This window comes from Ostrea edulis, chromosome 7, assembly GCF_947568905.1.
Source record: "Ostrea edulis chromosome 7, xbOstEdul1.1, whole genome shotgun sequence".
Lineage (NCBI taxonomy): Eukaryota > Metazoa > Mollusca > Bivalvia > Ostreida > Ostreidae > Ostrea > Ostrea edulis.
In genome coordinates, this window is record NC_079170.1 from 34,361,910 (window position 1) to 34,373,724 (window position 11,815).

The 11,815-nt window shown below is 38.1% G+C and overlaps 1 pseudogene; it reads right to left on the bottom strand.

Annotated features, from left to right (window-relative positions):
* Positions 1-904: 904 nt before the first annotated feature.
* LOC125662892 (uncharacterized) lies at positions 905-2,378 on the bottom strand (annotated as a pseudogene).
* Between the last annotated feature and the right edge of the window lie 9,437 nt (positions 2,379-11,815).

Sequence of the window (11,815 nt, forward strand, 5' to 3'; positions counted from 1 at the left end):
CATTGCGAATTTTCAAATTTAAACAATTGAAGTCCGATAGAAATCATAAAAAGGGATCAAAGAAAACATTATGATCAGAAACCTACATTGCCTTGATGTAAAATGTTTTACAAATTAATTGTATTTATAAAGGAAACTAATTTGTTGATGAAAAGTGCAAACATTAGCAACAATACGATTAAATAAGTAATATCTATCAATTTTGATCTGGATCGGTGCTTTTTCTCTGGTTCTGTTCATATCTAAGAAATAGCGATATTTTTGTTAAATTTGGACATTTCATTTTAATTGTTTTAAAGATAAACATAATGTATATTGTTTTCCAAATTCTATGTCTCTTGAAGTTTTTAGCCGTAGATTATTTACAAATAAACCATACCAATTTTCGAAGATATTTCTTAGATCACAAGCGAAATCACATTTAGGAAGTTTGGGTGTAAAAGTTTCGCTCTAGGAACTAAAGTTAAGATGTGGTCCACAGGGATGTTTGGGTGGGGAATCATCATACCCTAACCCTACCTCACCGTTCTTTCATCTCATGTTGTCCATCATCACCCTCCGTTCAAACAGCGCAAAAAGGATGACGTCACTTCGGTAACACGTGATTTCACTTGTGATATTCCCGGAATCAAATTTCAACCCCAGTTCCTTTATGAAGTTTTAATGTGCTGAATATAGGCTGTACTATGAACAAGCTCCATCTAGTTATTTCCACTCTATTTGAAAACTCAGTTCAACCCATCAGATCATACATACAATTGTATAATAAAACACAACATGGAACTTTATATCACATAGTCATGTCCCTGTGTAATGTCATAAACACCCCTCCATCTATCAAACTTCCTGTCGCTACAACTTATTCCCTGAAAATGCTGAATCAAAACTCGCACTGTATAGATTACTAGAACTTCTCCTGTATCATCCCTGCATCATTCACACTCGCTGCCAATCTCCCTGCTACAATATCTGACTCTACTAAAGCTGGCAGTCTACTGTAATACTCGGCACTTCCTTCCCCAAACCGTCCAGTATGTCTCATCTACCCCCATGTTTTTCACTGAACCAGATATAGCCAGTGCCACTGCACAACCTGCCCTCAAACTGTGTGGGATATCCCCCTAATCCATACTCATGTTCCATAAATATACTCGTACCTTTCATACACCACTGAGTATGTTACAGGCTGATCCAAGACCCGAGCATCCTCGCAAACAATCTAAAGAGATGGCTATAAGAGAGATCAACACCCAAATCACTACACCCCGACACAAACTGTTGTAACCCTAGTACAGGACAGATATCTTCCTCAGCACACCTCTTAACAACAAACATGTTACTCCTCCTTTTAGCTCTTCCAAAGGCATGATCAAACACAAAACCTGAATAATCTCTGAGCCACTTAACTTCTTGTGTAACCAAATTTGCAAGATATCCTGTCCTATCACCAGCAAAAAACTATGACTCAAGCCTGGTCTCGTTATAAGATATATTTCTTCTTACATGTAACTGATATTGAACCCAAACTTAGTCGATTCCTAATATAACCGGCTATGGCCCTAAGCTTAGTTATAAGAATAGGTCTAGCCTGCTTAGGTACCAAGTGAGCCCTTGCCTGTTGTTCTTGCACTAGTTTTAAGTATCCTTCTCTGAACCAAGAGCTTTATTCCAAGATCTTCCAAATCCCATCTTATCAAATATCTTCAACAATATATTGACTATCAACGATACAGTGCTCGAGGTCAGACGGACTGGAAAACTACACTTGAATATAATTCCTTCGTTTCCTAGAAAATGACAATCTATCCTATGAACATGACTCTTACCACTCTGATCCTTCCATACCAAAAATCGTCTGATGTCATCAGGAGTACAACTTGCAATTCCCTCACCCGACACCCTTGCTAAAAACTTCCTTCTTAAACACTCTTCTCTTTTCGAATCCAGTGATGACGACCCCCTAGACTGTCATTCAAGATTTGAACATTAACATATATACCTTGTACCTTGTTCCTGAAAAAAGATCAAACAAGTTTATTCCTTTTAAAAAGTATGCAAGCTACAAATGCCTATTTCAACCTTGTGTTATCAAGAGCATAAGCCTTCTTTGAACCTGGATAGTTTCCTTCTGTCCCTGGCAACCTAGTACAATACTGGATATCTTACACCTCTCAATAAGAGTCTACCATACGGGCACGCGGAGGTACACACATGAACTTGTTGTTCCTTCAAAGATGACAACACCGGAAATATCATACCAAATGGAGGAAATCCACAAAGATTATACTCCTGTGCAAGATTCTGAGCAAACACATCAACCCCTGCAGTAAAAAGGCATCGGACAAGTGCCGCAAGAACTCACCCTCCTGACCCTTCATTGCATTAGAATCAGAGACCATCAAATCAATTGTATGAGGACCAAATGCTTTTTCAACTAAGTCCCAAATCTGCCTATCCAGTATACAGTCAGCATAATTAGTACTCGTTGAAGGTACATCAACCTCATTTAACTTTGAGAGAACATACCGCAAACTCAACTGAAAATGTAGTTGTAAAGTCAAAGAAACAATACTCTTTGTAATACAATTCAGCGCACGATCCTTACCCCCTTGACTCTGCCAAACCCCCTGTACAGCCATATAATCTGTCAACACATGCACTATAGAGTCAGCTATAATCTGCCCAAGAACCAACAATACTGTATAAACAGCATCATCCTTTTTCAAATGAATAGGTCTTTGATCATTCTCTTCCCAAACATTACGAACCACAAACCTATTCCCATTCTGTTCTACAAGTGCTCCATACTTATAAGGATGCATCAGAGGATAAGATAACTTGTCTATGACTCTCCCTACTCCATCAATAACACCCATTCCAGGAATCCAGAAAAAATCAATACTCCAATGTTAATTAAAATTTTCTTCACATACTAGTAATTATCATTTACAATTTCCATCAAATTATTCCAGAAATCCGTTTACGAAAGTCACATTATCTGCACGTAGTTATACATGCACATTCGTATAAACGCCGCTGTTCGCCATCTCATGTCGTCATGATGTCGGCCCATGCCCACTTCCTCGACATAAATCCACCTACATCAATTTCACATTCATGACATCCAACAGCCACATTTACTAAAATAACCCTTCAAGATATCCAGCATTTTTGAGAACTATGAATGCATTCAATTCAAGCCTCCAACAGCTCAACATATGAATTGAATTACCTTCCACTCGATATGGCGTCTACACAGATTTCGATCAAACAGCGAAAAGGATGACGTCACTTCGGTAACATGTGATTTCAATTGTGATATTGTTTATTTCAAAAATTAGAAGATTTACATAAGTTTTCTTTGCAGGTTTTATTAGATATTTATATCATGCATTAAATCAAAGCAAAGTTTGGATTTTAAAATCTCTTATTAGCGAACAAAACATTATTTTTGATCATTCCGGGAAAAGATCGTGCAAAAATAATTTAGAGCTTACATCACTCTTTCGATGATGAAATCATGCTTCATACGAGATGCCTAAATGGGTCATTAAATAACATTTAGTGTAATGAGCAGCTTTGATAGTTCAGGAGATAATCCTAGCTTAAAGCTGACATGAATTAATAAATACGTACACCTTTCTCATCTTATCCGCCATATTTCTTTCAGGTAGCCTAATTTACTCTACCCGTATATACCCCAAATGTGATTGTCACACCTGAGTGATTTTTCTAGGTGGACTCGACCAGTGCACATCTCCGATAGTAATATATAGGGAATGAGAAACAAATAAAATAACATTTTAAAACATTATGCTTTGCTCAAAATTACAAAATATTGATTGTATACTAATGCAACATTCTGGAAGTTTAGATAAGTTAGACAAAAATGCAACCAAAAAAAAAAAAAAGAGAAGCTTTTCTTGCATACTTGTAAGTGCATGCAAGTATTTGCATTTTCTAATAAAAATAAATGCGGATAACTCATTTGCCAATTACATACTGATAGAATGGAATAGGCAAAGAGCATAAAATATATTATTTATATCAATTCTTGCAAAATAAAGGTACATGCCATATGCATGATATGCAATGCACAAGGTATAATCGCCAAAAAAAGTATCAAATACGGGCGTCTATTCAACAGGTATCGGAGATGTGCACTTACCGAAAATATTAGATTCTCTTTATTCTGATAAATCCATGAAACAAAATTATAAACTCCATTTGTATCTCGTTAGAACTTCACAACACGTTCTCATTCCATTATACAGACTGTGACACACTTCACCCGTGCCAAACAGTGTGTCTTCAATCAGGGGAGATGTCAGAGTCGAAATTTTTTCCTGTATTGAATGCTTATCTGGTCGAGGTTTTGCAGTTTATAGAAATGGGGAATCTAATATCTGGTTGGATATATTGCGTGCACAATTCAAAATTTCTCGATGATCATATACAAACTTGGATATACAAATAAGGGAATAATGATCGAAAATATACATCTGTGTGCAAATGCGTGTATTACATTTGCAATCCATAATAAACAGTTCATTACACAAAGACACATATGAAAGGAAATTTATAAACGAAAATATAGTTTTGTTGTCTCTTTTGGAACCACATAATTATTTACGGTCTCTGTATGTCCATATTCATAGAGAGAGAGAGAGAGAGAGAGAGAGAGAGAGAGAGAGAGAGAGGGGGGGGGGGGGGGAGAGGAAGAGAGAGAGAGAGAGAGCGACCGTTCTACTTCGATTTATAATATATCATTTCACAGAAGGAAAGAAAATTGATCACTTATATAAATGTAAGCTTTCAAGCATTAAAAATTTCCAACTATTTAAAAATTGTTGATTGACAATATATTGGAAACTTACAGGAGTTGATGCTTATAATTTAATTCACTACAAATTTTTAAATTTTTTTTAGTTTGAACTGTGCATGTAGAAAATACTGACTTTGTCTGTTAGAATAACGGGGGAGAAGTAAATTGTCAAAAAAAGTGGGGAAAGCAGACCAGCCTTCCTGCCCACCCCAACCCCCTGTTTTCGTGCCTGAAACAACATATCAATTCGTGTTGAAAGAAAGGTGCATATCTACATTTCATTAAATTCCAAAGGAGTTCGAATTTATGTGTTCCCCATTTAATTATTTTGTATGAAAGATTCGTTCCCGAATTTAGAATCATGCTTTCAGTCAGAGCAGAAATGAATTCATGTTGAAGTATATCTAGTTTGAATGCAAATGTTGGGTTCCTTCTTTTAATTTCATCAGACTCATTAGAAACCCCTCTCCCAAACTATGCAGCTTTGTTTTTATTGATATCTAAATCGGTATAAATGAATCCGGATATAAATCATATAATGTTTTTTCGTGATCATATAGATATTGATACTGATAATGAAAAAAGAAAATGTTTATACTCTTGCCTTCTTCATATCCTACTAATGCATTACAGTATATTGACATTGTATCATATCAAATAAAAGCTCAACACGAATTTTACTGATTTATGTATACTAACATCTTATCGAATACATTTGAATTTGAAATTTCTACGTACAGCGGTATGGCCATTGAGCCAGATCTACGAAATGAAAATATTTATGAATAAATTACACTCAAGCCTCAAAATAATCATTATGGCATGTTACAGAAACGGCAAAACACACAAATGCTATAGTCCTGCAATGCATGCATGCGATTTTTCTGAATACATGTATTTATGTATTCATGAATGAAGTTCCTACGCTTGAAAATATCTTGGTCTTTATGCATTTTGTTTTGTGATTTTGGTTTACCATTCCTTACACTGTGTAAATGAAGGAAAACTTGGTAAAGGGTGCAATTCTACATGCACAATACAATTAGTATACATGCATGTGTTGCAAAACAAAATGTACAGGTAATAACCAGACATGTATCGTCATTTTTCATGGGGGGGGGGGGGTACAACAGGGGAAAAAATGGAAAATAGGATTCTTCAAAATTTCTTGCCATTCAAAATAATAATAAAAAAAGATGAACGAAAACAGCAATAAAATAAAACAAAACACCCAAACAAACCAAGATGTTTTGTCCGATGTTCAAAGTCCTAATGTGGGGTGAAGGGTTAAAGAGTCTTTTACTTTGACTACCTCAATAATTTCCCCCTACACTTCATTTTCTTCAATCGTTGGGGGTCGGATGGGGGTGGTTAGAGTCCTCTACTATGAGTGCCTCATATCTTCATTTTCTTAATTGGTGGTGGTGTGTGTCTTCTACTATTATACTAGAACTTTCAAGCTGGGGTAAGTGGGGGAGGGGTTGTCACTCAATGTATCTTTTATTTGCATTACAAACTAACAAAAAATGGATATTGTTATTAAAGGTGGGTGACAGACACTCTTGTCCTCTCCCCTTGATGTTTGATAACGACGCATAATATGATAAACTTGATTATTACATTTTGCATCAGTACAATTTGCGTCGAGTTCGACGCAGAATGTAATAACGCAAAATGGCATAGATATATAAGATCTATTGAGCGCCAAATTGAAAATAGCATTATTTTTATGTTTAATTTTTAATTATTGCGTGCTTTAAATGAATCAAATAAATCTGTATTATCAATTAATGAGAGCAATATTGAGTTACTAGTACTGTTCTCTTTTTATTGAATTAACGATATCATTTGTCTTAATAAGAGCACGATTATTACAAGATCATCGGCTCTCTCTCTCTCTCTCTCTCTCTCTCTCTCTCTCTCTCGTCGTTATCTCTCTCTCTTTTGTCGTTATTTCTCTCTCTCTCTCTCTCTCTCTCTCTCTCTCTCTCTCTCTCTCTCTCTCTCTCTCTCTCTCATCCCATACACTCGTACAGTGTTGTATATGCAAATTTATGTACCTAAATGATTTCCTGATTTATAAATCTGCAATACTCTGACCAGTAAATCATATGGTATAAGGATTCATGCACAATACAGGGTAAATATTATACTCTGATACTTCCCCTGATTGAAGATAGCTGATCGGCACGGGCTAAGTGTGTCGCAGTCTGTACAATGGACAATGTTGTTTACTGTTGGAATGCAAATGGAGTTTATCGTTTTGTTTCATGGATTATACAAATAAAGGGAGTTTTACTACTACTTAGAGTATTTTCGACAAGTGTACACGTACATCTGCGGTCCTTTACAGATATTACGAGTAGGCCCAGGTAAATAGTCGTCCGCATTCGATGCGTTTTCATGGCGAGCATACATGCCATTTTTATAAGTACAGTAGTATTTATGTCTTTGCCTTTTACTTGAAGTAATTGTGAATGGTATAGATTGTATACTCTTTGCTTATTCCATTTTATCAATAGATAAAAGATGAAATATTTATCCGCACTTTTGTATAGTTTTGACATATTTACTGCAAATGTACGCACTTTCACGTAAAGAAAAGGCATTCTATATATATTTATCCAAATATATATATTTAGAATTATTTACTACTGTAAGATATGTTTATTATAATTTTGAGCACTGCGTGGTGTTCCAAAACGTGATTTTATTTCTTCTTGATGTCCTATAAATTAGTATCGGAGATGTACGTGTTACCTGTCGAAGCTACCCGCACAGGTAAATCGAAGACACTGATGTGAAGTGAAGCGTAGCAAAGCTCGTCCCCTTATATACCATGCGAACCCCGATACATATAACAATAGAAATTCCAACTAATATGGCGGATTAGCAGAGAAATATGGCGGACATATAGAAGTAGTATAACGCGGCTCGATAGGGGGTTCAACTGAGTGCACTTTTGAGGTCAAAAGGTCAAGTTTGAGAACGGAGTGGAGAGCAGGTGAGGTAGGGCGTTGCTAAGGGTGCGCGTGTCGAGGTAGCGCTAAGGCGGCGCGTGCCTAGCGCAGTGGTGTGCAGGGGTAGGTTGGTATGAAGTAGAGCGCGTGCTATGACGCAACAATGGGTCGATAGTACTATGACGCAACAATGGGGAAGAATCGATAACACTAACTAAAGTCGCTATGACGACGACGAGACCTGTGTGAATCCTTTAAAAATTCAGAAAAACGCATGATGTGAAGTTTACACATTTATTAAATAAACAATTGGAATAACAATTGAACACAATTTTATACAGTTAAACATTAAAATTGTCAGAAAAAAGTCACAATAGTTTTATCACACGTTCATTCTTTCTTCTTTCAGCTCAGCTTTCTCTTCTTTTTAGGGGGTTCTCCTTCACTCATCTCGTTGATCGTTTTCTTAGGGGGTGGTGGGTTCCACTTCTCCGATGGGGTGTACTCTCTTACGACCGGAGGTTTTGTGCCGGGTACCTCGCCAATCATAGCCATCAATTCGTCTTCATCTCTCGGGCAGTCGCTGATCCAGTGGCCTAATTTCCCACACTTGTAACAAGGGTCCTTTTCTACAGTTTTCTTGACTTTCTGGGGGCAATCTGGCGACCAATGTCCCATTTCCCCACATGTGAAACAGGGGTTAGTGGCTGGGTCCTTCCTTCTTCGACTGGTGATGTCCTCTCTGGTTGCTGCTATTGCCTCGATTTTTTTCACCAGTACTGCGGTGTGATTGGCGATTTCATCGGTCATCACGTTGATCCGGTTGACAATACCGTCCAGTGTGGTCGTAATGATGGCGAAATCGGCTCTGCTCAAGCTGGAATCTTCTCCACCGAAGGGGGGTTTATCGTATAAGCCCATCTCCAGTCCCGTAGCGTCCTGTGAATCGGGAAAATAGAAGCCTAATCCCGGGTCTGTCGGATTCTGGCTAGGGAGGTAATCCGAGGTCTGGGCCATCTTCTCTTGTTGAGCAATGTAGTCTGGAGACGTGAGAAAGAAGTTCGAGGTCTTCCCCAGTTCAGTCTTCTGATCGTTAGTCATAGCTTTCTTCAGTTCAATGTAGTCTTTCTGTGGTCCCATCTGCTTCTGTACCAGCTGATCTATTTTCTTCTGAGCTTTGTCCACAAATTCTACTTGTTTCTGAGCCATGTCTTCTGGAAGGTGATTGGAGATCGAATGGGGACTGACACTCGAGCTCCGCTTTTATGGCCAGCAAAATGTCTAGACTATTCTGTCTCGTGGGGAGCACGTGGGGAGCACGTGGTTGCAACATCTTTTTCTGGAAAAACCGGTTTCATTTAGAACATCGCGCGACCAGCGCGTGCTAGTGCACTAATTGAACTTGAAAAACCGGTTTCAGCTAGAACATCTCGCGACCAGCGCGTGCTAGTGCACTAATTGAACTTGAAAAGCCGGTTTCTCGCGACCAGCGCGTGCTAGTGCACATTGGTACACATTGACTTTAGTGCACTGGAACTTATATTGGTGTTTAAAATAGCCCTGAAAAGGGCTGTTTTGTGTGTGTGTGTGTGTTTTTAATAATCTCTTTGGCCAAATTCGGAGGGGTAATCTACATCATAAAAGTTATAACTGTGATTTGCTGAGGTAATGGCGTTTTCTATTTTTTGAGCTCTGCTACCTCGGAAATTCATCACGTTGATTGTTTCCAACCAATAAATGTTTGCACAAAAAAGCTGCCGCCATGCACCGCCTCTGTTACGACGTTTTTTCAAACGCATGAATCCGGATACTTTTCTGGTTCCGTTAGACAGCGTGTAAAACTGGGCAATCATAAACTGTATTACAGTATTGTCGCGGTAGCAATCTTCCAAATCGATCAGAATGGCATGTTCCGTTTCCCTCTCTTGCAAGACATATTCAAAACACCAATTTTTAGATCTTCTCCTACGATTTCTCATTCGACGCAGCTCTTTCAATTCTTCCCATACGTTGTCGTCCACGACTAACAGTGTAATGCTCGAGAATGTTAGCGCGTGCTACTGTACAACAGACTATTGCATCATCGGAAAAACCGGTTTCATCTAGAACAGCTCGTGACCGGCGCGTGCTAGTGCACTAATTGAACTTGAAAAACTCTATTGTATCAAATCTAGAATATTCCCTGCACTCCACGACCTTTTCCCTATAAATACGATTGTTTTCTTAACTTATTTATTCACTATGGGTGGAACTTCCAACACTAGGTTAGACGGTTATACTTGTATTATAGATTTTGTCAAGATTGTTGAAAATTCGTCTTGGTATAAATCTGCTAAAGCCTATGTACAATCGGTGATACACGAGGTGGGGAATCTTGACAGTTTTCAGAGGATTGGTAGATCGTTAGTTAAAGACACGAATCCCGGGCGATTGATCATGATCTATTTGTATGCCGAGGAACTGAAGAAAATCATCCCCGATCAAACCCGAGACATCGAGCTCATTCTACGAGAATGTTTACAAGAAGGATTCATGGAAATAATCCGTTTTAACTAGTTTTCCTTCATTATTGAATCATGGGTGAAAGTGACAACATCGTAGAAAAAGCGGATACTTGTATTCATTTTAGTCATTTACAAACCATGGGTGAAAGTGACAACATCGCAGAAAAAGCGCATAAGCATGCATTAGAATGGGTGAAGAAAATGCAAGACGATGTGGTGTTTCAATTTGCTAAAAATTTTCTGATAGCGGGAGTGTTTCCATTGACTCTGGACCAATATACAGATCTACGGAACCAGGTGTACATCAATCTCTATAACGATGCAGGAATGATGTTAATTTATGTCGTGGGGGAAGAAATCAAGAAACGCATGCCTGAAAAAACCGCCGAGATTGAAAGTATCACCAAGGACTGGCTTCGAGAAGTGTACATAAAGTGTGAAGAACTTAATTCATTTCATTTATGAAATCATGACTGCCAGGGATAACATCGAAAAAACATTTATCCTACAGTGTATTGAGGAAATAGAAAACTTGCCAGATTTTCAAAAATTGAAATCCTATCTTCGTGCGGTATTATTTCCAATCACTTTAGACGAATATTGGTGGATATGCAGACATTTGATCGAGAACCGTATCAACACCGAGGCATTGGTGTTGATTCATTTAGTAGCCGAGGAGTTAAAGAGAACAAAGCCGCACATCAGTGGTGTGATCGAGACCCTTCGAGTGCGGTATCTTCATCACATGTACAACAAAATACAAGAAAATGTGTAACTTTTAATCTGGACAATAATGAAGTGTATCTGTTACCCGGAGAAGACCGGAGAAGTATCTGGATGACTGTAGCCGCTGATCGCTATCGATTTCAACGCAGGATTCGCGAAATGGAAAAAATGTTGGACCCTATTTTAAAAAGACATGTGTATTGGTGTTGTGTATGGGAGTTATGTATTTGAAATATGTGACATGAATAAAATTGTTTACACGAAAGCTGTGTTTGGTTGAGTCTCTCAGAGAAGGGTTTATTTGTTGAGAAATCCAGAAAATCCTAAAGGTAGAGTGAAAATCGTATCAAATAAGGTGTTTTCTATCGAATAGACTTTATGAGATGTTGTTATGGATGTACATGGTCGAGAAATACATTTTTAAAGAGGCGGTGAAGAAACATCGAGCCTCGACTCGACCTCTTTGACCTTTGATTATTTCTATATCCTGCGACGTAGCACCATAAAAAATAAGTTTAACGCATTCGCCGTCTCAGAATCTATCAGATTAAATCTACCATGCACAGACATCGAATGTCTAGAAAAAGACAATGAGAAAAAACACTCTGCTCGAAAGCACAAATCCGCCATTTTGACGGCCGCCATCTTGGCTTCGTCTCCGAAGCGAGGGATGTTTTCGAGGAGGTCCGTGCTTTCCTGATTTATACCGGCGCACTCGCCAGTTCGCTTCACTGGTGATCCAGCACTAAGTTATAGAAGATTTTGAAGTTATAGAAGATAGAAGATTTTAAGATAGAAGA